Below are 25,749 nucleotides of genomic sequence, written 5' to 3'. Positions count from 1 at the left end.
AGGAGAGGTCTCCAAACTTGGCAACTTTAAGACTTGTGGACTTCAACTTCACAAGTCTTTAAATTGTCCACAAGTCTTAAAGTTGCCAAGGTTGGAGAGCCCTGTTCTATATAGCACTTGAAGAATATTCCCAAAGGTGCTTTTTCAAGAGACAACTGGACTTTATGGTTTTTCTTTGAAGACGTTTCGCTTCTCATTCAAGAAGCTTCTTCAGCTCTTCAGCGAAACCTCTTCAAAAAAAAACAAACCCACAACCCCAGAAAGTTCAGTTGCCTCTTGAAAAAGCACCTTTGGGACAACCACGACCTGGATGATTGAGAATCTCCATAGATACTTGAAGAATAGGAGAGATAACAAGAAGGGGAACAATTAATCATTGGAATGGCTTGCCTCTAGAAATTGTGGGTGCACCATGATTGGAGGTTTGTAAGAAGAGATTGGACAGCCATTGGTAAGGAATGGAGCAGGGCAGTGATGGTGAACCTTTTCGGCATCGAGTGCCCAAAAGGGACCACTTCCCGCACATGCCTGTCAGGGCTGCAAGCAGGAGGAGGAGCTGCCCAGGGAGCATGTGCACACCCAATAAGGTACTTTTGATTTCCAGCATATGCTTGGCACCGTCCAGCAAGTCTTCCGGTTACTGCAACGCATGCACACATGCCGATCAGCTGGCTGGCGTGCATGCTTACGTCAAAAAACAGAAGACCAGCTCTTCCGGTTTCTGGCACTACCACACACACAACAGCCAGCTGATTGTCGCATGCGCATGAGCGCCAGAAACCCGGAAGAGGAACGGGCTCCACATGCCACTTCAGGCACGTGTGCCATAGGTTCACCATCATAGGGGTTGTTGTGACCCAGACCCAAGTAGGTAGTAATAAACTTAGTCCGTGGAAAAACAAAATTTATTCGAACAGTTGGAAATTACTTCATTCTGTGACCATAATAAAAATTGATCAATCGATAACACGAAATCTAACTGCAGTTGCATAACAATCTCAGTGCCCTGGTTTTGTTTTTAATTTCAAGCACAGAGGAGAAAGATGCAGGTGTCATGTACGGCTAAATTCACATCTTTCCAACAGAAGAATGTTTTTAATGAGGAAGAACGTTATTGGAAAAAAAGGGAAAATTGATTCAAATCAATGTGCAAGCAATTAAAAGGGATTGATTATCTCATCTCTGTTTCTAGCTCTCCCAAATAGTTTCTGTGGAAACAGAAGGTGCCTGATCTATGATCTGGGGTATAACAGAAAGAAACAGAGGTAAAGGGGAAATAGTTACAGAATTTGGGGCAGGAGAACCTGGCTTGTAGAATTTAATTCTGCTCAAATTTTACCTGTTCCTTGTTGCTTCCTCTGCCTCAGCCCATTCAGCAGATCCTTCAATTTGGGGAGGAATCTTTTTAAGAAGCGAAGGGGCTGCTGGAGAAGAAAAAGAAAAAAGGCCAAAGTACAGATATCTCTACAGGTATCCTCGGCTTATGACCACAACTGGAACCAGAATTTCTATAGCTAAGTAAAGCAGTTGTTAAGCGAGTCATGTCCAATTCTGCAACCTTTTCTACCATCACCGTTAAGTCAATTAGTGCAGGCGGTTAAGTGACTCATGAGGTCATTAAATGAATCCAGCTTCCCCACTGACTTTGCCTGTCGAAAGCCAGCTGGGAAGTTTGCAAATGGAAATCACATGACTCCAGGACACTGCAACTGTCATAAATACATGCTGGTTTCCAAGACCCAAACTTTAATCCTATGACTGTGTGATTGCTGCAATGGTTGTAAGTCCAAGGACCGTTTATAAGTCATTATTCAGTGATTATTTATATTAAATGAATGATTGTAAGTTGAGGACTATCTGTACTCTGACAGGAGTTGATCCAGCGCTAAAAAGTGTGTATTTTTTTTGGAACATGTAGACATACCATCCTGATTCCCTCAAGGAGAAGCTGGTTCAATCAGAACTAGTTTTTGGTCCTCTGGTGCAGGGGTCTGCAACCTTGGCAACTTTAAGCCTGGTGGACTTCAACTCCCAGAATTCCCCAGCCAGCTTTGCAAAGCTGGCTGGGGACTTCTGGGAGTTGAAGTCCACCAGGCTTAAAGTTGCCAAGGTTGCAGACCCCCTGCTTTGGTGCATTAAGTATCAAGCAATTTACTGAACCCTCGTAGTACAAGAGGAAACTGGAAAATCTGCAAAGAAGCAAAGCTTTGAGGCATCTTACTGGATTTTGAGCGAAACATTGCTGCCAAAATGACCTACACATCACCACATCCTAGTAACACATCTGGCGGGTATACGGAGGTTAAGAAAGGATGAGAAGACACCTATCCTGTTGCATTTGAGCAGACCTATCCCCTGGGGAAAGGAAAAGGGCGTTTTTAATCGGATCTTTCACGGCATCAGAGACAGCAGAAGGGAAAACCAAAAATAACTTTTTTTTATTTAAAAAACAAAACAAAACATGAGTCACGTCCTGGAACTGCATTGGCTTACATTTGTTTCTTAGCTACCCCTTTTGTTCTCCTTACCTCCTCTCTTATTCTTACACCCCTGTCAAAATTTTCAGCTGTAAACTCTCTCAGCTGGGAATTGTTTTTTTTTGGCTCTGCTACCTTTTTAAAGAGCTGCGGGCACTCTATTAATAATAATGTTCTTGTTCTGATGCAGAACAGCGTGGGAGCACTTCTCCTATGGCACCCGACTGGAGATGCTTGTCAGCGAGGCAAGTTCAACGCTTACCCGAGTCCTCAACTTCTTGGTATGCCGAGCGCAAAGGCCTTACGTTACGGCGGCTGACATCCCAAACCGTTGCAAGGGAACGGCAACATTATTGAGCGCCCTCCTTTAAATGGACTTGTTTGCATAATGCTGGGAAAATTAGCCTTGGCCAGGCCTTACAGCACATTCTTGTCCGGGGGAAGCTATTCTCTTCCAAGAGAAATTTCCTGTACTATTTGCACACTGGAAAAAGGGTTTAGAAATAGCTCCTGTTTCTTTCTTTCTTTTCTTTTTTTTTTTTTTTTTTGCATCCTGCAGGTAGTTTTGCTCGTATTTCTGGTTGGGCTCTGCAAATACAGGGGCCTTCTCAAGCCAACCAGCTGAGTTCTACATTCTTCAGGCCTCTTCAGCGGAGCACTTGACAATCCGAGCAGGTTGGAGATTCCTGCAGAAGAGACTAATCTAAAATACGGCTAGAAAATTTGAACGGGGAAGAAAAAAAAAATCTATTCCCGGTTGCAAGAATTGTTTTAGGAGAATTTTTTTTCTTTTACACCAGGGCTGTCAAACTCAAGGCCCATGGGCTGGATGCGTCATGTGCTGGCCATGCCCACACCCAGTTTAGCGAAAGCGGGGGAAAGTCATGATACGTCATGTGACGCCGCCGTAACGCTGCGAGTTTGACACCCCTGTTTTACATGGTCCATCATCTGATCAAGAGAGTAAGGCTGATTTTAAATAGAACCCTGTTTTACAGGTAGTCCTTCACTCACAACCATGTTTAGAAAACCTTTAAAGTTACAATGACATTGAAAAAAGTGACTTATGATCGTGTTTCACACGTATGACCCTTGCAACATCCCCATAGTCGTGTGATCAAAACATGGACGCTTGGCAACTGGCATGTATTGATGAGAGTTGCACTCTCTGGGGATGTTTGTAACCTTCCCAGTTTGTTTTGAACAAGCCAAGTCAAATACGGGAGGCAGATTCATTTAATGACCGTATGATTCGCTTTAACAACTGTAGTGATTCGCTTAACAGCTATGGCAAAAGGTGGTGAAATGAGGCAAAAGTCACTTATACCACCTTTGCTTTTATAAATAACTCAAGGTGGGGAACCTACTTATGTAGTACTCCCCCCTCCTTGCTTAAGCAATAGAAATGTTGCACTTGATTGTGGTTGTAAGTCGAAGGCTACCTATAAACAGTTCTAAAATTCTGCACCTTGGGAGCAGCTGGCTCAGAACATCTATTCAAAAGAGGCAGCTAGGAACAGATTTTACAGTTTTTAAAATATTATGTGCTTTTGAAGGTCCTTGGTCCCTTAATTCAGTTGCTCCAAAAGAACACAATAAAAGGGATTGGTAACAGCTATGCTAAAAACATTGCCTAAGCAATCTCTTTCTCTCGCCCAGAGCTCATTTATCCTTTACAAGCTCAATTCTACATGCTGAGTCTCCTCAGATGCCATCTCCCTGGGTGACCAGTTAATGGCCAGGCTTAGTTAAGAAAGATGCATTTGCAAGAGCAGATAAGAAGGCTTGGGATTGAGCTCGGATGCATGGCCAGACCATTCCCGTCCCTCTGCAGGCATGGAACGCCCAAGACCAAGAGACAGCAAAGAGTTATGGTCATACATGGTGCCCGTGGTGGGAGTTTGAATAACTTAACAACTGGTTCTCTGGCTGGGTAGGCATGGCCGGTTGGTCATGTGATTGGGTGGGTGATGTCACTCATCACACCCAGCCCTGCCTCCCAGCCACTCGCCTCAAAGGTAGAGGTAGGATTCAGCCAATTGGGGTTAATCCCACCACTGGATGGCCCCGCCCCTGCCCATTTTTCAGCATCTTTTTGGTCGTGTTTTTTTTTTTTTTGCCATTTTCAGGCTGTTTTGGGGGGCTGTTTTTCAGGCCAAAAACAGTCCCCAAACCATCTGAAAACAGCCTGAAAACAAAATTTTGGGGGCAATTTTGAAATTGCCCCCAAAATAGCCTGAAAATGGCCCAAAAAAACAGCCTGAAAATGGTCCAAAAACCATGCTGGAAAACGAGCAGGGGTGGGGCCAGTGAATGGTGGGATTTGCCGGTTCACCGAACTGCACGGAATCTTAACTACCAGTTTGCCCAAACCGGTGCGAACTGGCAGCAGCCAATCTCTGCAGGGTGCCTGTCAACCCCAATGATGGTAATCAATAGGTCCTTCTAGAGCTGTAAAACTCCAGTCCTGGTGTTCAGGGCCAAAGACTCCAACTTATATTTCAACTTTTCCCTACTGTAGGTGCCTATGAAAAGGATGGCTATCGTAGACATTTGCTGTAAGGAATCCAGTAGTAATCGGGAACTTCATTGAAAGTACTGCATAACTGACACCAGAGGTGGGTTTCAGCAGGTTCTGACCAGTTCTGGAGAACCGGTAGTGAAAATTTTGAGCAGTTCGGAGAACCGATAGATACCACCTCTGACTGGCCCCACCCCCATCTGTTCTCTGCCTCCCAAGTCCCAGCTGATTAGGAGGAAATGGGGATTTTGCAGTAACCTTCCCCTGGAGTGGGAAGGGAATGGAGATTTTACAGTATCCTTCCCCTGCCACATACACCAAGCCATGCCCACAGAACTGGTAGTAAAAAAAATTTGAAACCCACCACTGACTGACACTATAACTCTCAAATATGCTATGGCCTCCAATCCCTTTTCCTATTATGCAGTAGAACAGGGGTGTCTAACTCAAGGCCCACGGTCCAGATCTGGCCCATGGGGCTACCCCAGGGGTGAAATCTAAAAATTTTCCCTACCGGTTCTATGGGCATGGCTTAATTGATGGGCGTGGCTTGGTGGTCAGATGGCTAGGTGGGCATGGCCAATAACAATAAATAATAAAAATAATAAACAAAGTATAAAAAACAATAAGAGGTACCAAAAACCAACTTTCACACTTTACACACACACAACACAACACAATACAACTGACTCACACACAATGTAAAAGCAGCTGCGCTTCACACTTCACACAGCCACAAAAAGCTCAAAAACCAACTTTCACACTTTACACACACACAACACAACACAATACAACTGACTCACACACAATGTAAAAGCAGCTGCGCTTCACACTTCACACAGCCACAAAAAGCTCAAAAACCAACTTTCACACTTTACACACACACAACACAACTGACACACACACACACACATACACTGTAAGCCGCCCTGAGTCTTCGGAGAAGGGCGGGAAGGGCAGGATATAAATGTAAATTAAAAAAAACACACACACAAAATGCCACATACAGCTTTCTGAGATTTTGTGTGTTTGTGTAGTTAGAATGAAACATTACAAAAACACACCAAATCTCAGAAAGCTGCACAAATATTTTATTTTATTATTTTATTTTATTTTATTTTATTGTGGACTTCAATTACCAGAGTTCCTCAGCCAGCAAAGCCAGCCAGATTAGTTGATCACTGAGGAAATAGATTAGCTAAGCAATTGATTCTGTCTGGGCTAAAAGTGAAACTGCTTTCTGGCTTGGAAAAAAGCCATGCGTTCATCAGTAATCAGGTAAGTCCCTTAGAATCTCGACTCTTACTTGTAGAAAACATGTTTTCTACAAGTAAGAGTACAAGGTTCTGCTGATGAGGAACTCAGGTGAGATCACCAGAGGAGACTTTTAAAAAAAAATTTTTTTTAAGTTTAAAGATCTCAGCTTTTTTTTACTTTTAAAGGCTGTTTTCGGCTGAAGAAAAACCGGCTTTTAAAAGTAAAAAAGAAAAACCTCTGCTGATGGTGCAGCTCAGCAGAGGTGGGGGGGCGGGGCCAGGGATTTTTGCTACCGGTCCTCCAAACCAGCAGCCGCCATTGCTACCGGATCGCGCGAGCCAGTCCGAACTGGGAGCATTCCACCCCTGGGCTACCCTGGTAACAGCGAAGGTCCGGCCTGTGGTGCCTCTGCAAGTGAAAACTGCACTCTGGAGAGCCCTCCCAAGCTCTATTTTTGGCCGTGACCACTTCCTGCAGCCCTCTGCAGCAAAAATGAAGCCCCCCCCCCAAGCTCCGTTTTTGCTGGCAGAAAGCTGCAGAAGGCCGTTTTGGTCAAAAACAGAGCTCTGGAGTCCATTTTCGCTGGGAGAGCACTCGGGCCACAGCCCCACCCCCAACATGAGTGATGTCAAGATGGCCACACCCTCCCTAACCATGCCCGCCCCACCCGCCCCTGAGGTCAAACACAATCCTGATGAGGCCCACAATGAAATCAAGCTTGACACCCCTGCATAGAACCTAATGGGAACAGGGACTTGAGGTCATAACCTATGCTAAAGTTCATGTAAGGAGCCCGTAAACGATCTTACTGAACCAGATAATTTCTAGATTAGATTCTCTGTCATTCCCTGCCAGTATCAGTCATGAACTTGATTGTTGAGATGATGATGAATATAGACCAATGCATCAGCCTCAAAAATGTCTACAAAGACATTGTAAGATGCTAAGGCAACCACTCAATTATGCCGAAAGTTGAGGAAACAGGAACTTTTCTTCTTTATTTGCTATGTTTCAAAGCAGTAACATTTAGTTAGAGAATCACACCACGCTAGATACAAACATTGGCCAATTTCATTGTGACTCAGATCAAAATAACTTTCAGCTGCGGTTCCAAAATGGACAGCCATAAATACTTCTTAACACAAGGAGAAGACAAAATGCCTCTGTTTATTTTTAGGATCACATGACTAGAAATTTAGAGGGATTTGGGCACTACAGAAATATCATTTTCTCCGTCACCTCCAATTTAGCATCCTGTAGATTTATCCATTCTTTTCATTTTATCAAAGAAGCTCCAGCTCAATGGCATTCTCCCTGGGCTGTTATTTGAGGGATGGTTTTACAAAGGTCTATTAGCAACGACATCATTTTCACATGTAAAAATGTTTGGGGGGGCCAATTTGTGTAATTTTATTTCTGATAAGTGATCTGGTTTAAAGTAAATCACCAACTATGCAAAAGATGAGTCTATTTTAGGAAAACAAAAATATTTCCACCTGGATGGATGGATGGATGGATGGGTGATAGATAGATAGATAGATAGATAGATAGATAGATAGATAGATAGATAGATAGATAGAGATGGATGGATGGATGGATGGATAGATAGATAGATAGATAGATAGATAGATAGATAGATAGATAGATAGATAGAGATGGATGGATGGATGGATGGATAGATAGATAGATAGATAGATAGATAGATAGATAGATAGATAGATAGATATGTATGGATGGATGAATGGATAGATAGATAGATAAATAGATAGATAGATAGATAGATAGATAGATAGATAGATAGATAGATAGATGGATGGATGGATGGATGGATGGATGGATGGATAGATAGATAGATAGATAGATAGATAGATAGATAGATAGATAGATAGATAGATATGGATGGATGAATGGATAGATAGATAGATAGATAGATAGATAGATAGATAGATAGATAGAGATGGATGGATGGATGGATGGATGGATAGATAGATAGATAGATAGATAGATAGATAGATAGATAGATAGATAGATAGATAGAGATGGATGGATGGATGGATAGATAGATAGATAGATAGATAGATAGATAGATAGAGATGGATGGATGGATGGATGGATGGATAGATAGATAGATAGATAGATAGATAGATAGATAGGGATGGATGGATGGATGGATGGATGGATGGATGGATGGATAGATAGATAGATAGATAGATAGATAGATAGATAGATAGATAGATAGATAGATAGATAGATAGATATGGATGGATGAATGGATAGATGGATGGATAGATAGATAGATAGATAGATAGATAGAGATGGATGGATGGATGGATAGATAGATAGATAGATAGATAGATAGAGATGGATGGATGGATGGATGGATGGATAGATAGATAGATAGATAGATAGATAGATAGATAGATAGATAGGGATGGATGGATGGATGGATGGATGGATGGATGGATGGATAGATAGATAGATAGATAGATAGATAGATAGATAGATAGATAGATAGATAGATATGGATGGATGAATGGATAGATGGATGGATAGATAGATAGATAGATAGATAGATAGATAGATAGATAGATAGATAGATAGGGATGGATGGAGAGAGAGAGAGAGAGAGAAGATAGATAGATAGATAGATAGATAGATAGATAGATAGATAGATAGATAGATAGATAAATATGGATGGATAGATGATAGATAGATAGTGTCCAGAGTTCAGCCTTCCCCTACAATGTTTATGAAACCACTGAGTGAAATCATCCATTAATTCAGGGTGAAATGCTAGCCTAGAAATCAGACCACGAATTCTATCCTGCCTTGGGCATGAAAGCCATCTGTGTGACTGTGTCTCTTTCAACCCAACCACCTCACACGGTTGTTTTTGTTGTGGGGAAAATAGGAGGAGGAAGGAGTATTAAGTATGTTCACCACCTTGAGCTATTTATAAAAGCAAAAATGGAATATAAAAAATCTAATAGATAAAATGTGCCAGTGACACTTAGTTATATGTGTAATATCACAACTTAAATGGGAGATGCAGTGGAAACCTTGACCTCGTGATGGGGCTGTGGGCAGTGGTGGGATTCAAGTAATTTAACAACCGGTTCTCTGCCCTAATGATTTCTTCCAACAACCAGTTTGCCAAACTGCTCAGAAAGTTAACAACCGGTTCTCCCAAAGTGGTGCGAACTGGCTGAATCCCACCACTGGTTGTGGGTTATAGGGAGAAACAAGCTCAGACTCAACCAAGCTAGTCCAAGAGGGAGTTGCTGTTAATGCTGAAACCTACTGCATTTGGAACAGCACCAGTTTTCCTTTTGGAGCAGCGAATGAAAGCCATGGTCAGAAGAACTTTGGCTCAACTTTGGCTGCTATCCCAGATGCAGATTCCCCTAGAATTGCATGCTCTGAAAACTGTCACTCCGTGGCTCTGTCACTTCCTAACTGGGTTATCATGATTTGCCTTGCCTGGGGCTCCCCTTGGAGACCACCAGACATTTCAGCAGGTGCAGTTGCTTATAGCAATAGCAATAGCACTTAGACTTATATACCACTTTACAGTGCTTCATAGCCCTCTCTAACCAGTTTACAGAGTCAGACTATTGCCCCCAACAATCTGGGCCCTCATTTTACCCACCTCGGAAGGACGGAAGACTGAGTCAACCTTGAGTCTGGTGAGATTTGAACTGCCAAATTGGAGGCAGCCAGCACATTATTTAAGTTTATATTATAATATTATTTAAGTTTAGTGTTCCGAGACTTGTGCTGGAGCCCATCATCAGGACACATCAGGTAAAGTTCCCTGAAGATGAGCTCCAGCATCTGTTCTTGGTGACTGACCCAGATTACCACCCAGTCACATTACCCCACCACCACCAAGCCACACCCACAGAATCAGTAGTAACAAATTTTACATTTCACCACTGTCCCACCCCAATGTTGCCATTGTGAAAACTTTGTTAGGTTTTGTTACTAAGCCTAAAAATAGAAGTTGAACAAGTGAAAGAGACAATGATAGTATGGGCAAAATTTTTGGATATCATATAGAACTAGATACCTGGCAAAAACTTTGGGAAACAAACTATAAATTGAGGATGGCAACCAAATATAAAGAAAATTTGTATAAAATGTTTTATAGGTGGCACCTACCACCAGCGAGGCTAGCAAAAGTGTTTTAAAATATGTCTGTCAAATGTTGCAAATGTAATCAAAAACAGGGTACATACTATCACCTGTGCTGGACATGCCGAAAAGCAAAAAAAAATAATTGGATGAAAGTACATACTTGGTTAGAAAAAAATATTAACACAGCATACAGATCATAAACCAGAATTATTTTTGTTAGGCATAATTGTTGTGACCCAGGCCCAAGTAGGTAGTAATAAACTTAGTCCGTGGAAAAACAAACTTTTTTCGAACAGCTGGGAATTACTTCATTCTCAGCGTCATTCAACTCAAAGTAAAACAAATGCCTCCCAACACAAATTCCTCAGTTATCTAGCAAACCTTATTCCAATTAGGCAAGCTGCCAAAGGCCCTTTCTGGCAAACATCCAGAAGCCACAAAAACAAAGAAGTATACGAAGCAAAAGACAGAGCAGAAGACACAGCTAAAACGTTGTTTTCCGGCAAAGCTGAAACACCGGTGCTGGTCTGTTTTAAGCCATGGGAGGGGCCAATCATCTCTTGGCCCTACTCCTGAGTTGTCCTCTCTGCTTGAGCTGCTCTTGCCTTCTGGCAGCTCTTCTCATGCGTGCATTAGGAACAGGTTCCTCCTGTTTCTCTGCCTCACTACTATCAGTCTCTGGAGGCTCGGGAATCCACACCTCATGTTCTGTCCCCCTTCCCACCTCACAGAGAAGATGCAGAGACGCGTGTCCCACAGTCCTTTATATTTACAACAGACCTGACTTTCTGTAGTGGATGACAGACTTGGCAGCGACAGTGCAAAGGCCTGCCAAGTTCCGAGTTCCTTATCTCTTATGGAGACAGAAGCCCACGCGTCCAAAATCCGTTGCCAAGAGCTCACAGAAAAATCCTTTGCACAGTCCAGGCCTTTTAACTCCCAAATGACCGATCTGCAGTTCACACTTGGTAGCTTTTTGTCCGTCACAAGGGCCAGATGGCAAGTCCACCCGCTTCTATCCCCTGTGGGGTGTGGCTCAGTGACTCAGCAATCTCTGGGCCTGCCACATCTCTTCCTTTGCTGCGCACGCTTATCTTTTCGTCGCTGCCTCGGGTCAATCCAAGATTGATCTTCCGCAGCTGGAACCTGAGGCGTTGCCAGGGAGGAGGATGGTCCAGGAAAGGGAGGCCTTGTCAGCTCCTCCTCCTGGCCTGCAGCTGGAACCTGGGACAGTGCCAGAGAGGAAGGTCCTGGAGAGGGAGGCCTTGTCGGCTCCTCTTCATCACTCTCAGAGTCATCCTCCTCCATGAGGACAGGCTCGGGGGCCGGAGTCACAACACCTCACTTCCCGATGGCCCTGGCCTCACCTCAGCCTCATCGTGTCCAACTCCGTTGCCAACTCTGTAGGCTGCTGACAGACCACAACAATAATACCAGAAAAATATGATCATAAAGGGAATGTATATTTGATATTGCATATTTTAACAGCAGCAAGAATTGTATTTGCACAACATTGGGAAAGCGAGGAAACAGCTACAGAAGAAAAAATTAAAAAATTATTGGACTTTGTAGAAATGGACAGACTAACACTGAAGATAAAAGAAAAAGACGACACAGAATATTTTCGAACTTGGGATTTGTTTTATCAATGGCTGGATAAAAGAGGTAGAAATTAGGAACTTAATAAATATTACTATGTAAACAAGTTGACAATATGCTGTCCATTAAGCGCATATTGTATGTAAAAAGAAAACAAATAAAAAATATATAAACAAAAACAAAAATAACCACATTGGGAAACTTTCATAGATTTCCACTTTATTTGTTCCTGGATCTGATTGCAACCCAGTTCATTCCTACCGGTCGTGCTGAGTACAAGTGTTTTAGCGGGCTGTCCGGTGGGAACTGCCTGTATTCCAAAGGCATGATCGAGACCATCCCTCTTAAATATTTATGTTATCGCAAACACTTGACTTATTGACTTCTTCCATGTAGTTAAATGAGGGGATCCCAAGGGCTCGTACAGATTGGACAGGCATTAAGTGCAATAAATCAACTTGAATTACAAGCAGCCAAAGAAAGAACTGAAAGACAAAATCAACCATCAGTGAGCTTAATGGGCACTGAAGATCGTCCTATTAAAACTTGATTGAGGCAACATGTAATTTGATGCTCTCTATTTTAGCCGTACCAAAACCGGCATTTTCCATGGGTCCATGGTTATTAATCTGAGATATTAATTGCATGTTGCAAAGCTGTCAATTTGGTCAGAAACAATGGAATAACTGTTGCAGATAAATAAACATAGGAAATCCATTGGCAGCTGCCACAACATTCAAGAACTCTTGGATGTATCTCCTTTCAGAGCTATAGGCAAGGATGAAATAATGTGCTATTTACTTAACTAATAATTAACATAAACACTTTACAGCTCCTTAAAAGAGAGCAGTAAACAAAATGCTTAGCCCTCATTTTGCCAACTGGCTTTTCAAATGCTGTGGGTGCAATTGGTGCATGAAATCAAACTATTTCATTCATCAGATACCCCATGCATTTTTAAAAGCCCCCTCCCCTAAGTCTCCGTGGCAAAAAGCTTTTCCATCAAGGATCCTATTTATTTTCATGCCATTTTTTTTAGAGCAAAAGCAGAAACTGCCCACAGACACCACTGCTTTTTTAAAAAAAAATAAAAACACTCTGCACAAATCACAACTGTCTTACATCGGATCTCTACAGCACTGTTTCTCAAACTTGGCAAACTTTTCCCCAGGGGAATTCTGGGAGTTGAAGTCCAAACATCTTAAAGTTGCCAACTCTGAGAAACACTGCTCTGTAGGGATGGCCATGGCAGTAAAAGCAATGAATTTCGAGGCATTTTAAATAAGAAATCAATTTATTCTTTCTTAAGCTTTCATGAATCACAGGCCACTTTAATCTGAAGTAGGGAACACTGTTGCGGGAATCTGAGTTCCCAATGGAAGGAGAAAAGACTGCTATCAGTTCTCCGAACCACCCGCCGCCATCGCTACCGGATCAGATGATCTGGTCCGAATCAAGAACATTTCACCCCTGCTTCAACTCCAGAATTCCCCAGCCTAAGACTTGAAAACCATGCGTCTTCAAGTTACCAAGTTGAAAAACACTGCTCTAAATTAACCTACCAAGGAGAAGGACCTCAAACACCACTAATAACAGTGGACTTGAAGGATTCTACTCATGTTTTCCTTGAAGTTTCTTTCTCAAACTCATGCTTAAAATTGAACAGATGGGTCAAATTTTGAAAACTTCTCTATGAACATGTTCCTCTCCAAAAGGTCTATGGTCTTCCCATTTTGCCACTGGGTCTGAAAAGTAGCTTAATGAACTCAATCTCTTGTTACCACAAAGTCCAGTGTTAATCGCTATGGCCCAGTGAACAGCCTGCAAGAGGGAAAGAACCAAGGTTAAAGTCACAGAACTAAACTAAACCAATGTTGTGACCCAGGCCCAGGTAGTTATTACCAAACACAATCAGTCCTAAACAAACATATTTTATTAGAACAGCTGAGAATTACTTCATTCTCAGCTTAGTCCAAATTAAGTCCAAAACAAAATCCTTCAGAAAAAGTCCTTCAGCCTTATCACAAATCTTTGTCTTCTTTGGCACCCTGCCAAAGGCTTTTCTTGGCAAGAACCCCACAAAATTCAGAAACAGGAGACAAGAAGCAATGGAATCAATGTTGCTTTTCTACAAAGAACCCAAGAGCCGTTGCTTCTCTTTTAAGTCTTATGGGAGGGGCCAATCATCTCCTGGCCTTACTCCCGAGTCATCCTTTTTGCTTTAGCTGCTCTTGCCTTCTGGAGCCTCCAGAGTCCGTGCATCGCTCCCAGATGGCCCTGGTCCCATCTCTGCCTTTGACGCAGAGTCCTCATCTGGGCCTTCCCCTGACTCCAGGACTGACCCATTGTCCTCCCCAGCCTCCACAGGCTGCTGGCGGAGCACAACAACCAAATTAAAACTAAACAAGCAGAGAAGTAAACTAGAAACTAAGCAAGGAGAAACTAACCAGCGAGTGAAGCAAACTAGAACTAAGGAGCAATGTTCTGATAATGGGAACAATTAACCAGTGGAACAGCTTGCCTCCAGAAGATAACACAGGAGAGAGACTGGATAGCCATTTGTCCAGAATGATGTAGGGTCTCCTGTTTGAAGAGAACTAGAATACCTCCATGATCCTTTCCAACTCCATTATTCTGTATTCTGTGTTACATCGGCTGGACTTGCACAACATGACTGATGCAGTCAATCCTTTTCTCGGCTACCATATCCACCCCTGTACCAGCAATTGGTCATCCAAGGTCACTCATAATCATTGGTTGGCCACTTTTTCAGCCTCCCTACAAAGAAGGCTGGAAGACTGTAGTTTCCTATTTTGTTTTTAGCAAAAAAAAAAAGGGGGGGGAGAGAAAAAAATTCATAGGGACATAATCTGGGTCAGCACTTTCACCGAGAGAGTCAAGGGTTAATTGGGTTAGGGTTTTAATCATGTTGTGTGAACTTTGCATCCTGAACTTTATCTTCAAGTAGATGCCCTGCAGCTAGGAATGCAAAAAAAGAAAAATATTTTTCGATGGATTATCATGGGAGCAAATCTGAGGGCTTTCTCAAAACCAGATGTAGCATTAAGGCAGCTCTGTTCTGAGTCCAACAGTGTGTATTTTTATCCAGTCAAAGCTCCATCAAGAAGGAATTTTGTCTGTCATTCTTTCCAACCTAATTTCCTCAGTCCAGACGTTTTAAACTAGGTTTCTGGAACAAATTCCATAACTGGCTATGACCATTCTGCAAGGGAAAGCCAATCATCCATTATCTAGGACTTGAAAGTTCTGAGGGGCCCTTGGTGCTGTCTGAGTTTGGTGAGTACCAAACTACTTAACATTATCAGTGCTCTATCGTGTTTCCCCGAAAATAAGACAGGCTCTTATTTTCTTCTGACACCCCCCCACCCCAAATTATGGCTTGGCCTTATTATCAGGGGTCTTATTATTTTGGGGATGCAGGAGGTGGGACTGGATGCTTGTCAAAAGATTGCAAAAATGAGACATACATCTGAATTTTGATCATGAGGATGGTACAAAGGTTATAAAGTGGACATAAGTCACTTTTTTCAGTGCACTGGTAATTTTGAGCAGTCACTAAATGAACTGCTGTAGAGTGAGGACTACTTGTATTGTATATAGCTTTGAACAGTTTTGTTCAATTTTCTACTCGGAGCAGGAGAAGGGATTTGATAGCTGAAGAGATGTCAGGTTTCATCCGTCCTTCTGCATTGCTTTCCTTGTTCACATTATTTTAGATGCTTCCATAGTTAATTATAATCTCTCTCATTCCAAAGCACCTCACAGGGGTTATTGTTGTGGGGAAAATAGGAAGAGGAAGGAGTATTATGCTAGTTGCCTTGAGTTATTTATCAAAATGATCAAGGAGAGAAATGCGAACAGGCTTCTTCAGTAAATCATCTTTGCGTTTACCTTATATGTACAGTAGCAGCCAAAATTGCTTACGTCAAGTGCCTGATCTTCGGACCTTTCGTCGTGAGCTTAAAACATATTTATTCATTCAAGCAGGACTGGCATAAATAGTTGTTTTTAAATTGGGGTTTTAATAATATTTTAAATTTTTAAATGTTTTAATAATCGGCCGCACAGTAATAGTTCTTTTTAAATTCTTTTAATTGTATATATTCTGTGTTTTATTTTGGCTGTACACCGCCCTGAGTCCTTCGGGAGAAGGGTGGTATAGAAATTTAATAAAATAAAATAAATAAATAAATAAATAAAATTGTGGAAACTTTTGGGGAAAAGTGTATTTTCTAAAACTAGCTAATAACACAACTTTTGGGGGGGAGTAGTACCATAAAATTTTATATCAATGGAAAGATAATTTAATCAAGAATGCAATGCAATAACTTTTATGAAGGATTTGCTATTAGAATAGCAGTTACAGGATAAAGAAAAAAAGTGAAACACATAGAAAAAACGAGATATACAAAAATTACCACCATAGATAAAACGAGATATACAAAAATTATCATGTCAGTTAATACTTAGTTGGGTAACCTTTAGCATGAATTATGGCCTTACAACGGCTTCCCATGGAGTGAACCAAGTCTTTTAGTTCTGCAGCTGTTATAATGTGAAACCAAGATTGAATGATTGCTTCTATTAACTGGGTTTTATTGCTGGGTCACTTCTGACTAACAAGTTTCTTTAGTTGGCTCCATAAATTTTTAATTGGGTCTGGGCTATTCCCAGGCCATTCCAGCAGTGGGATATGATTATCTTGAAACTCCCCACCCCACCCCAAAATTGGTGTTATTAGCCATCAAACCTCTAAAATACACTTTTTCCAAAAGGTTTCCACAATTTTGGCCACTACTGTAAGATCATTTTTCCAGATCTCAGAAGCTGCGGTGTATTCTGCAACTTATGTAAATAGAGTGCAAGACTTCAGTCATGAAGTCAAGTCTGCCATCTTGACCCTCACCGTGACTCTACTCTTCATGATTTACTATATTACTAACTGAACAACTGGAGTGGTGATTCTCTTAACAACTGGAGGCTAAAACATATGAAGAACAGTTGCAGGAACTGGGTGTGTCTAGTTTAAGGAAAAGAAGGACTAGGGGAGACATGATAGCAGTGTTCCAATATCTCAGGGGTTGCCATAAAGAAGAGGGAGTCGGGCAGTGGTGGGATTCAAATAATTTAACAACTGGTTCTCTGCCCTAATGACCAGCTGGGTGGGTATGGCTCGGTGCTCATGTGACCATGTGGGTGTGGCCAACTCAACATCACTCACGTCAATGGGTGCTTCGCCTTAGCTGTTACAATGTAACAAGGGTTAACCAGAGAGGCAGTTTCTGTAAGGAGGGCAATAAAGATTAGACTAGAAATAACACCAGAATGTTTCCTTCCTGCCTTCCTTACAGGATTAGCCCTGCAAAGTGGAAAAAAAACAAAATAAGATTTCTTCCAATAACTGGTTCTCCGAACTGCTTTGAAAATTAACAACCGGTTCTCCCGAATAGGTGCAAACTGACTGAATCCCACCACTGGAGTCGGGCTGTTCTCCAAAGCACCTGAGGGTAGAACAAGAAGCAATGGGTGGAAACTGATCAAGGAAAGAAGCAACGTAGAACTAAGGATCAATTTCCTGACAGTTAGAACAACTAATAAGTGGAACAACTTGCCTGCAGAAGTTGTGAATGCTCCAACACTGGGAATTTTTAAGAAAATGTTGGATAACCATCTGTCTGAGGTAGTGTAGGGTTTCCTGCCTGGGCAGGGGGTTGGACTAGAAGGCCTCCAAGGTCCCTTCCAACTCTGTTGTTATTATTATTATAACTGTGTCAAGAAAGGTCATAAAATGGGGCAAAATTCACTTCTGAAAGGTCTCACTTCACAACATAAATTTTGGGGTTAATTGTGATCGTAAGTTGGGGGCTACCTATATTTGGCAATTAGAAAAGAAAAGTGTCGCTTTCTTTCAAATTAAGCATTTATTAGAAGGTTGAATTCATACAGCAGCATCTTGATTCAAAGTCTGTATTCTTGGAAATCTCTGCTTTCAGTTAGGTTAAAAACGAAAAGTTTCCAGCACTGTAACAATGTGGAGTTCAAAGACACATTTGCTCCAAAGTGAAATTTTCTATATATGATATCACAATGTAGTTAAATTGCCTTTGTTAATACTGAACCTTTAGCATTAAGATTACTGCCATTATACAATCTCATGTGTCTCAGAAATTAATTATACGTCTTTTCCAGCCCCTCTAAAACAGGAAGGACTAATAACATGGATCCTCTGGTGCCTCTAGGGAATGAGAAGTTTTGACTTAATTGTATTAAGCAGTTTCCAGGGAATTTCTCCTCCCAAACCAGCAGTCTGGCTACTGGAATCTCTCTTATGTGGAAAGATCAACATGTGTGAGCCTGGGAGAAGAATGTGTCTGGAATCCAGATGTTGAATGTTGGACTTAGAATCCTTGAAACATGAGCTGAGAGGGGACCATTTAAGGCCCTCAGTCCAACCCCCTGCTTAGAGCAGTAATTCAAATTAAACCATCTCTGACAGATGACTGTCCCATGCTTGCTTGACTTTATCCATGGGGAACAGGACAGGGAGCCCATCAATTCTCACCAAAATTGAATCCACCACTGAGCTATTTTGGCCACTAGAAAGGGATTTTTTTTTTTAAAAAAATTCAGTTGGGATCTACATTATCAGATGTAGAAACAACTGAAACCACAGCAAAGAGAAACTTCAGACAATGGAAAAACAACCAATGCGTCTGCCATACCATTGCCCTTTGACGACTGTTAATATTGAATGATGGCCTGTATACGTGCTTGGACTCTTGTATGCTTTCCCTCAGCTCAAAGTTTTCCAAGAGTTTTATTCTCAACAGAAATGAAAAATACGATCGATCAGAATAGAGCTGGAATGGACCTTGGAGGTCTTCTAGTCCAACTCCCTGATCAAGCATTTGAGACAAGTGACAGTCTAGACTCTTCTTAAAAACCTCCAGTAATGAAGCACCCACAACTTCTAAAGGCGAGCTGTTCCACTGGCTAATTGCCCTCATTGTTAGGAAATTTCTCCTTAGTTCTAGGTTGCTTCTCTACTTGATTAGTTTCTATCCGTTGCTTCTTGTCCAGCTTTCAGGTGCTTTGGAGAATAGCTTGACTCCCTCTTCTTTGTGACAGCTGAGATATCGGAACACTGCTATCATGTCTCCCCTAGTCCTTCTTTTCATTAAACTAGACATACCCAGTTCCTACAACCGTTCTTCATATGTTTTAGACAGTGGTGGATTGCTACCGGTTCTCCCCGGTTCAGGCAAGCCGGTAGCAATGATGGTGAGTTGAGAGCAAACTGGTTCCCTCCGATCATCGGTTGGGCCCTCCCACCCGCCCCTCCGCTATACCTACCTATATTCATTCGTTTTTAGCCCCTAGTCCTTCTTTTCATTAAACTAGACATACCCAGTTCCTGCAACTGTTCTTCATATGTTTAGCCTCCAGTCCCCTAATCATCTTTGTTGCGCTTCTCTGACTCTTTCTAGAGTCTCAACATCTTTTTTATATCGTGGTGGCCAAAAACTGGATGCAGTATTCCAAATGTGGCCTTACCAAAACATCATTTCATGCTGTTTTTATCCATGCAACCAGATGGTGTTCTTTGAATTGTGGCATCATTTGGAGCATGAACGTGATATTAACACTTCATGTTATCTTGATTCTATCCCTCTGTTTATGCAGCCTAGAACTGTGTTGGGTTTTTTGGCAGCTGAAGCACATTGCTGGCTCATATTTAAATGATTGTCCACTAGGACTCCAAGATGAAGCAGTAGAATTGTAGACACCCTGTGTTCTCATTCCTCTCCTTAATTATAATTGTCGATCATGAATAGGAGATGTGTATTTCAATGATTCTCCTCTCCAGGTTCAGAATGAAGAAAAACAGCAAATCCATTGGGCTGAAGGTGGTTGTGGGCTCTGCGCAAGTCAGGAATCCTGCTCAAAGGGCAATCAGGAGCATTTTGACTTTGACAACTATTTGAAAACCTTGAGCATTAAAGTCCCTGAAGGCTAATTCACATCCTTTTGGAAGTAGGATGCAAAAAATGGATGAAGGTCATAGAGGCTGAGTTTGGACTCATACAGAAACAGCATGAAATGATGTTTTTATCCATGCAACCAGATGGTGTTCTTTGAATTGTGGCATCATTTGGAGCATGAATAATGAACCTAACACTGAAATACTTTGGAAATATAACGCAAAGATGAGAGTTACTGGGGAAGATCCTGATGTTTGGGGTGGGGGAGAGAGAAGGCAATCCCAAAAGGAGGCTGACAGAAGAGTAGATAGTAAATACTATTACCAATGTTAGAACTTTACAAGAAGTAATTACAGATAGGATAAATGATGTCCCCTGGGGCACAAACGAACAATAATAATCATCCTGTTAATGAGTGCCAACAATCTTGAGAAAGGCAACACTTTATAGAAGAATTATCTTCCCTATGGAAAGTGCATTCGTATTTGAGATACATTATTTTGATTGTACCAATAAAGGAGAATATTTGTAGCTCAGGGTTGAAATGAGGGGTCCTTGGTGCTCTCTGAGTTTGGTTGCTTTTCATTTTCATTTCATTTATTTATTTCGTCAAGCACGTATTAGATAAGATATATAAGTATAAACATGATTATGAATACAGGATAAGGATACAAATAAATGGAAACAGTAGGACAGGGACAGTAGGCACATTGGTGCGGTTATGCATGCCCCTTACAGATCTCTTAGGAATGGGGCGAGGTCAACAGTAGACAGTCTAAGATTAAAGTTATGGGGGTTTGGGGATGAAACCACAGAGTCATTGACCACTCTGTTGCTGAAGTCATATTTTCTGCAATCGCGTTTGGAGCGGTTTACCTTAAGTTTATATCTATTGTGTGCTCGTGTATTGTTGCGGTTGAAGCTGAAGTAGTCACTGACAGGTAGGACATTGTAGCAGATAATTTTGTGTACTACACTTAGGTCAGACTGAAGGCGGCGTAGTTCTAAATTGTCTAATCCCAAAATATTCTGTTGCAAGCAAAAGAGTGGAGGACTCTTCTCGGGAAATATCTCTGGACTCGCTCAGTTGTATTAATGTCTGATATACAGTGCGGATTCCAGGCAGACGAGCTGTATTCAAGAATTGGTCTAGCAAAGTTTTTGTATGCCCTGGTTTGCAGTACAATATTAACGGAGAAAAAGCTTCCCAAGCTTTCCTGCAGATATTTCTTTACCCAAACTAGGCAACATCATCAGTGCTAGTGTAGACTTTTTTATTACCCAAACTAGGTGACATGACTAGAACTGATGATGTTACGTAGTTTGGATAATGAAACGTTTGCAAGAAAGCAACCAAGTTGAGAGACTGCCAAGGACCCCTTATATTTAAGTTTGGAACCTCTTTTTCCAACTATGAACTTCTTGGAACAATGGTTTGGTCCAATAGCATCTCTAAGAAAGGACATATTTTAGAGTTCTTCCAGCAACCTTGCTGCTTTTATGATTCCTTGGTGTCAGATCTGGCAACTTTAACATGGAGCACATCCAGAGCAGTGCTACCAAGATAGTCAACGTTCTGGAAATCAAAATCCTACAAGGAATGGTTAAAAATCCTAGGTATGTTTAACTTGCAGAAGAGACAGTTGAGGGAAGACATGATGGCTGCTTTGAGATATCGGAAGGGCTGTCATGTTGTAGAGCAGAGATGTCATACTGGATTTCTTCGAGGGCCAGATCAGCATTGTATATTCTGTCCCCCCACTTCAGTCTGGGAGGCACGTGAAATGACTCAATTTGCCGGCAATTTAGTGCACGGCAGTTATCAGCTCTGGCAGCAAACCAGCGAGGATCTGCCAAGGTTTTCTTTTATCTTTCTTTATGCTGGCGTGTCAACCAGGAAGTCAGGAACAAACAGCACTCCAAGCCAAATGCTCAGTCAAATAGTTCAGCTCAAGTTTTCTCCAGTCAGTTTGATTTGTCCATCACAAAGTAGTGGAGCAGCCCCTCCTGCTTTTATACCCTGTGGGGTGTGACCCCGTGACTCAGCACTTTCTAGGCCTGGCCCACCCCTGCTTCTTGGGTTCCCGCCTCTCTTGTCTACGAAACCTGGGATCTAAACAGGACTGATTGTCCACAGCTGGGTCTGGGAGCATTGCCTGGGCTGAGGGGAGATACAGGAGACAGAGGCCTCGTTATTTCCTCCACCTGGCCTGCCTCTGGCTCCTGGAGCTGAGCCAGAGAGGCCAGACCTGGGGAGGGGAGCCCTGATGGCCCTTCCCCCTCACTCTCTGAGTCACTCTCTGGCAGGAGGCCAGGCCCGGGGTGGGGGGGTTGGAGCCACAACATTGTAGTTCTTCTCTGCAGGCCGGGGGGGGTGGGGGAGATGGCAGGGGGAGACACCGTCTGCAGCACTCTGCCTGCCAAAATGGGGCATGGATGGTGCGCACAGCCCCCTCTGCCCTGTTTTCAGCCTGAAAGGCATCCTTCAGCACTTTACCAACCAAAATGGAGCATGGAGGGCTGCACATGCCCTCCCCTGCACCTTGTTTTCACTCTCCATGGCCTCCTGCAACACTCTGCAGGCTGAAAACGGGCTGAAAATAGGCCAAAAATGGGCTGAAAAAGGGCCAAGCGGAGGCTTCAGGAGACCTCTATGTGGCCCATTTTTGGCCGGCAGTGCTGCAGGAGGCTGTGGAGGCTGAAAATGGGCCACGCGGGGCCACGTGGCCCATTTTAGCCAACAGTGGCACCGCAGGCCGGTCCTTTGATATTTCCAGGCCGGCCCCAGGGGCCAGATTTAAGCACACCGCAATCCAGGTCTGGCCCGCGGGCCTTGAGTTTGACACCCCTGTTGCAGAGGATTCAGATTTATTCTTACATGCTCCAGAGCAGGGTGCCTCCAACCTTGGCAACTTTAAGACTTAAACTTTGCTGGCTGAGAAACTCTGGGAGTTGAAGTCCACAAGTCTTAAAGTTGCCAGGGTTGGAGACCCCCTGCTCCAGAGGGTAATACTATTACTAATGAGATGAAATTTAAAGGATGTAAAGAGAAATGACCCATTAGGATGAACTTCTTAACAGTAAGAGCTGATAAACAATGGGATAGGTTACCCCCATGGAGTGGTTTCTACCCTTCACTGGAAGTTCTCAAACAAAGGCTGGATAGCCATCTATCAGGTACGTTGTAATAATGAATCCTGCAGTGTGCCGAAAGTTGGACTTGATGATCTCTTAGGTGACTTTCAACTGTATGTTTCTAAGAATAACCCCACTGTAAATTTTGGAGAAAGAAAAGGATGGATAGATAGCAATCCGTATTAAAAGAGCAGGAGACAAACCCCGTGTTACATTTTCTTATCCTGCCTACAGATATATAGATCAGATATCAATTCTATGACTCAAAGAAACAGTTTCGATTTTTTCAAGATATTTTGCTGATCAAAGGAATGCTTCTGCTTAATCTGTCCAAGCTACCATTTCTGATTTCTTGGGGGGAGGGGGTTCCACCCCCCCGAACCATTCCATGCAGTTTTGTGATCAAACCAGAAGATTTCTGGGCTCTTAGCCCAGCTGATCCCAATGACTCTCACAGTGTATGACTTTGGGCGCTTTGCTGCTTGGGTCAAGGTCAGAGCTGAGCTGAGCGAAATGCAAGATTTTTTGCAGAAACACAAGACTTTATAGGAAGAATTTCTCCAGGAGGGATATGTGAAAAAGCCAGAAGTTACTAAAGTTCCTGACGCAACTTTTCCTTTTGGGAATTATAACGGATTGTACATTGATTGAGATTAAATTGATTTTGAACTTAATAACAGCAGCAAGGCTGTTGATTGGACAATATTGGAAGAAAAAAGAGTTACCTACAATAGAAGAATGGATATTGAAAGTTACTAACTTGGCTGAGATGGCTAAAATCTCAGCCTTTTTGAAAGACAATACGCAGGAAAGATATTTAATTGAATGGAAAAAATGGATTGATTATTTACAAAACAGATATCAGATTAAGAGATATCAGATTGCCTTTGAATAATTAGGATGTATTATTTTATATAATGGGGGGTGTTAGGAAATGAAAAGATTTGAATGAGGTTAATTGGATTAGAAGGGAAAATTTTATACTATGTTTGGTTTATGTATAACAATACCTTGTGATTGACCTGGGAAGCTGGGGGGTGAATGGAGGGGGGAAAGGGGGTTTGGGGGGGGAAAGGGGGAAAATATTTTTGTTTGTTAAAACTTTTTCAATTAAAAAAAAAAAAGCCAGAAGTTACAATTTTTTCTCTTCTACCGTCTTTCCCTGAAAATACAGCCCCTGATAATAAGCCCAATCGGGCTTTTGAGCACATGCGCTAAAATAAGCCCCCCCTCCCGGAAAATAAGCCCCTCCCCAAAAATATTTAAATGCATGCACAGCCGATCCCCGGCATTTCCTCCGGTTAGGGTTAGGGAGACAGAGCTGGAAATCAGGTAACACCGCAAGAAGAGCCCCGTCTTGCTCCACACGCCCCAAAATAATAAGATCTCCCTGAAAATAAGGCCAAGCGCTTATTTTGGGGTTCAAAAAAATATAAGACAGGGTCTGATTCTCGGGAAAATATGTTAATGCAGTTATAAAGCCGGGTTGGCAAGGTGACTGCAACTATAGTCCAATCTTTTAAAATTAAGACGTTCAATCTTGAGTAAGAGCAAACACGAGGTGTCAGAAAGGGGGTGTTTAATTCTTTCCCTGCTGTTTTAGATTGCTTCTTCATTGCAGTTTCCTCCCTGCAGGGCAACAAGCGAGCTTTAGGGGGCTTCGTTGTTTCAATTTCACTTGATTTTAAGCAGATGCTCTGCAGCTCATTTTAACTAGCAAATAACATGTTAGATGGTATTAAATAACATCACATTGGTCTGATGTTCCAATAACTCTTTTCAATGTTTTTCTGGACATACTAGACCTGGGATGCAAGGAATTAGATGACTATCAGGTAGCCACAGAGGTTTCATATCTCTCTGCATATCATATCTAGTGATCGTGCCATATGTTTTGCAAACCAGATTTGGAATGCCTGGTTTCATTATTTTGGCAATATATATTTGTTTGATAGCCATCAAGGGACAGCATCCAGTCGCTGCAAATGAAACAAAGAAGAGACAGAATTAAGTCCCTGCTCAAATATGGAATCCACAAGATGGGATCCACTCTGAAGTTACTTACAGAATAAAATACAGAATAACAGAGTTGGGCCTTGTAAGTCATCGAGTCCAAGGGTCTCCAACCTTGTCAACTTTAAGACTTGTGGACTTCAACTCCCAGAGTTCCTCAGCCAGGAAAGCTGGCTGAGGAATTCTGGGAGTTGAAGTCCACAAATCTTAAAGTTGACAAGGTTAGAGACCCCTGATCTAGTCCGCTCAAGCAGGAGACCCTGCACCATTTCTGACAAATGGTTGTCCAGTCTCTTCTTGAAAGCCTCAAGTGATAAAGCTCCCACAACATACATATGTGTGTGTGTGTGTGTGTGTGTGTGTGTGTGTGTGTGTGTGTGTGTAGGTTTTTGGTTATTCGGGTTTTCTCCCACGTAAAATTGGAAGTGTCTTGTCCCAGAAGCACGAAGCTGAAGCCTGAAGATGACGAATAAGATTTCGTCGAAAAGTCGCCAAGACACTTCCAATTTTACGCGGGAGAAAACCCGAATAACCAAAGACCTACATATATATATATATTTATATATATATATATATATATATATATATATATATATATATATGTGTG

At 42.2% G+C, this 25,749-nt stretch overlaps 1 protein-coding gene across 4 annotated transcripts in view; it reads right to left on the bottom strand.

Moving 5' to 3' along the window:
* PHACTR3 (phosphatase and actin regulator 3) overlaps positions 1–25,749 on the bottom strand; it is a 341,542-nt gene that overhangs the window by 300,851 nt on the left and 14,942 nt on the right. The window contains exon 1 of one of the 4 annotated variants that reach the window (XM_058174778.1): positions 1,340–1,419. The exons of the other annotated variants lie outside the window; for them this stretch is intronic. The gene's annotated coding sequence lies outside the window, so the exon portion shown is untranslated. Of the gene's footprint in view, positions 1–1,339; positions 1,420–25,749 lie in introns of those variants that run through there. 4 annotated transcript variants of the gene reach the window in all.

This window comes from Ahaetulla prasina, chromosome 3 (genome assembly GCF_028640845.1).
Source record: "Ahaetulla prasina isolate Xishuangbanna chromosome 3, ASM2864084v1, whole genome shotgun sequence".
Taxonomy (NCBI): Eukaryota; Metazoa; Chordata; class Lepidosauria; order Squamata; family Colubridae; genus Ahaetulla; species Ahaetulla prasina.
The sequence above is the reverse complement of the archived record's forward strand: the minus strand, read 5'-3'. Positions and strand labels throughout refer to the sequence as shown.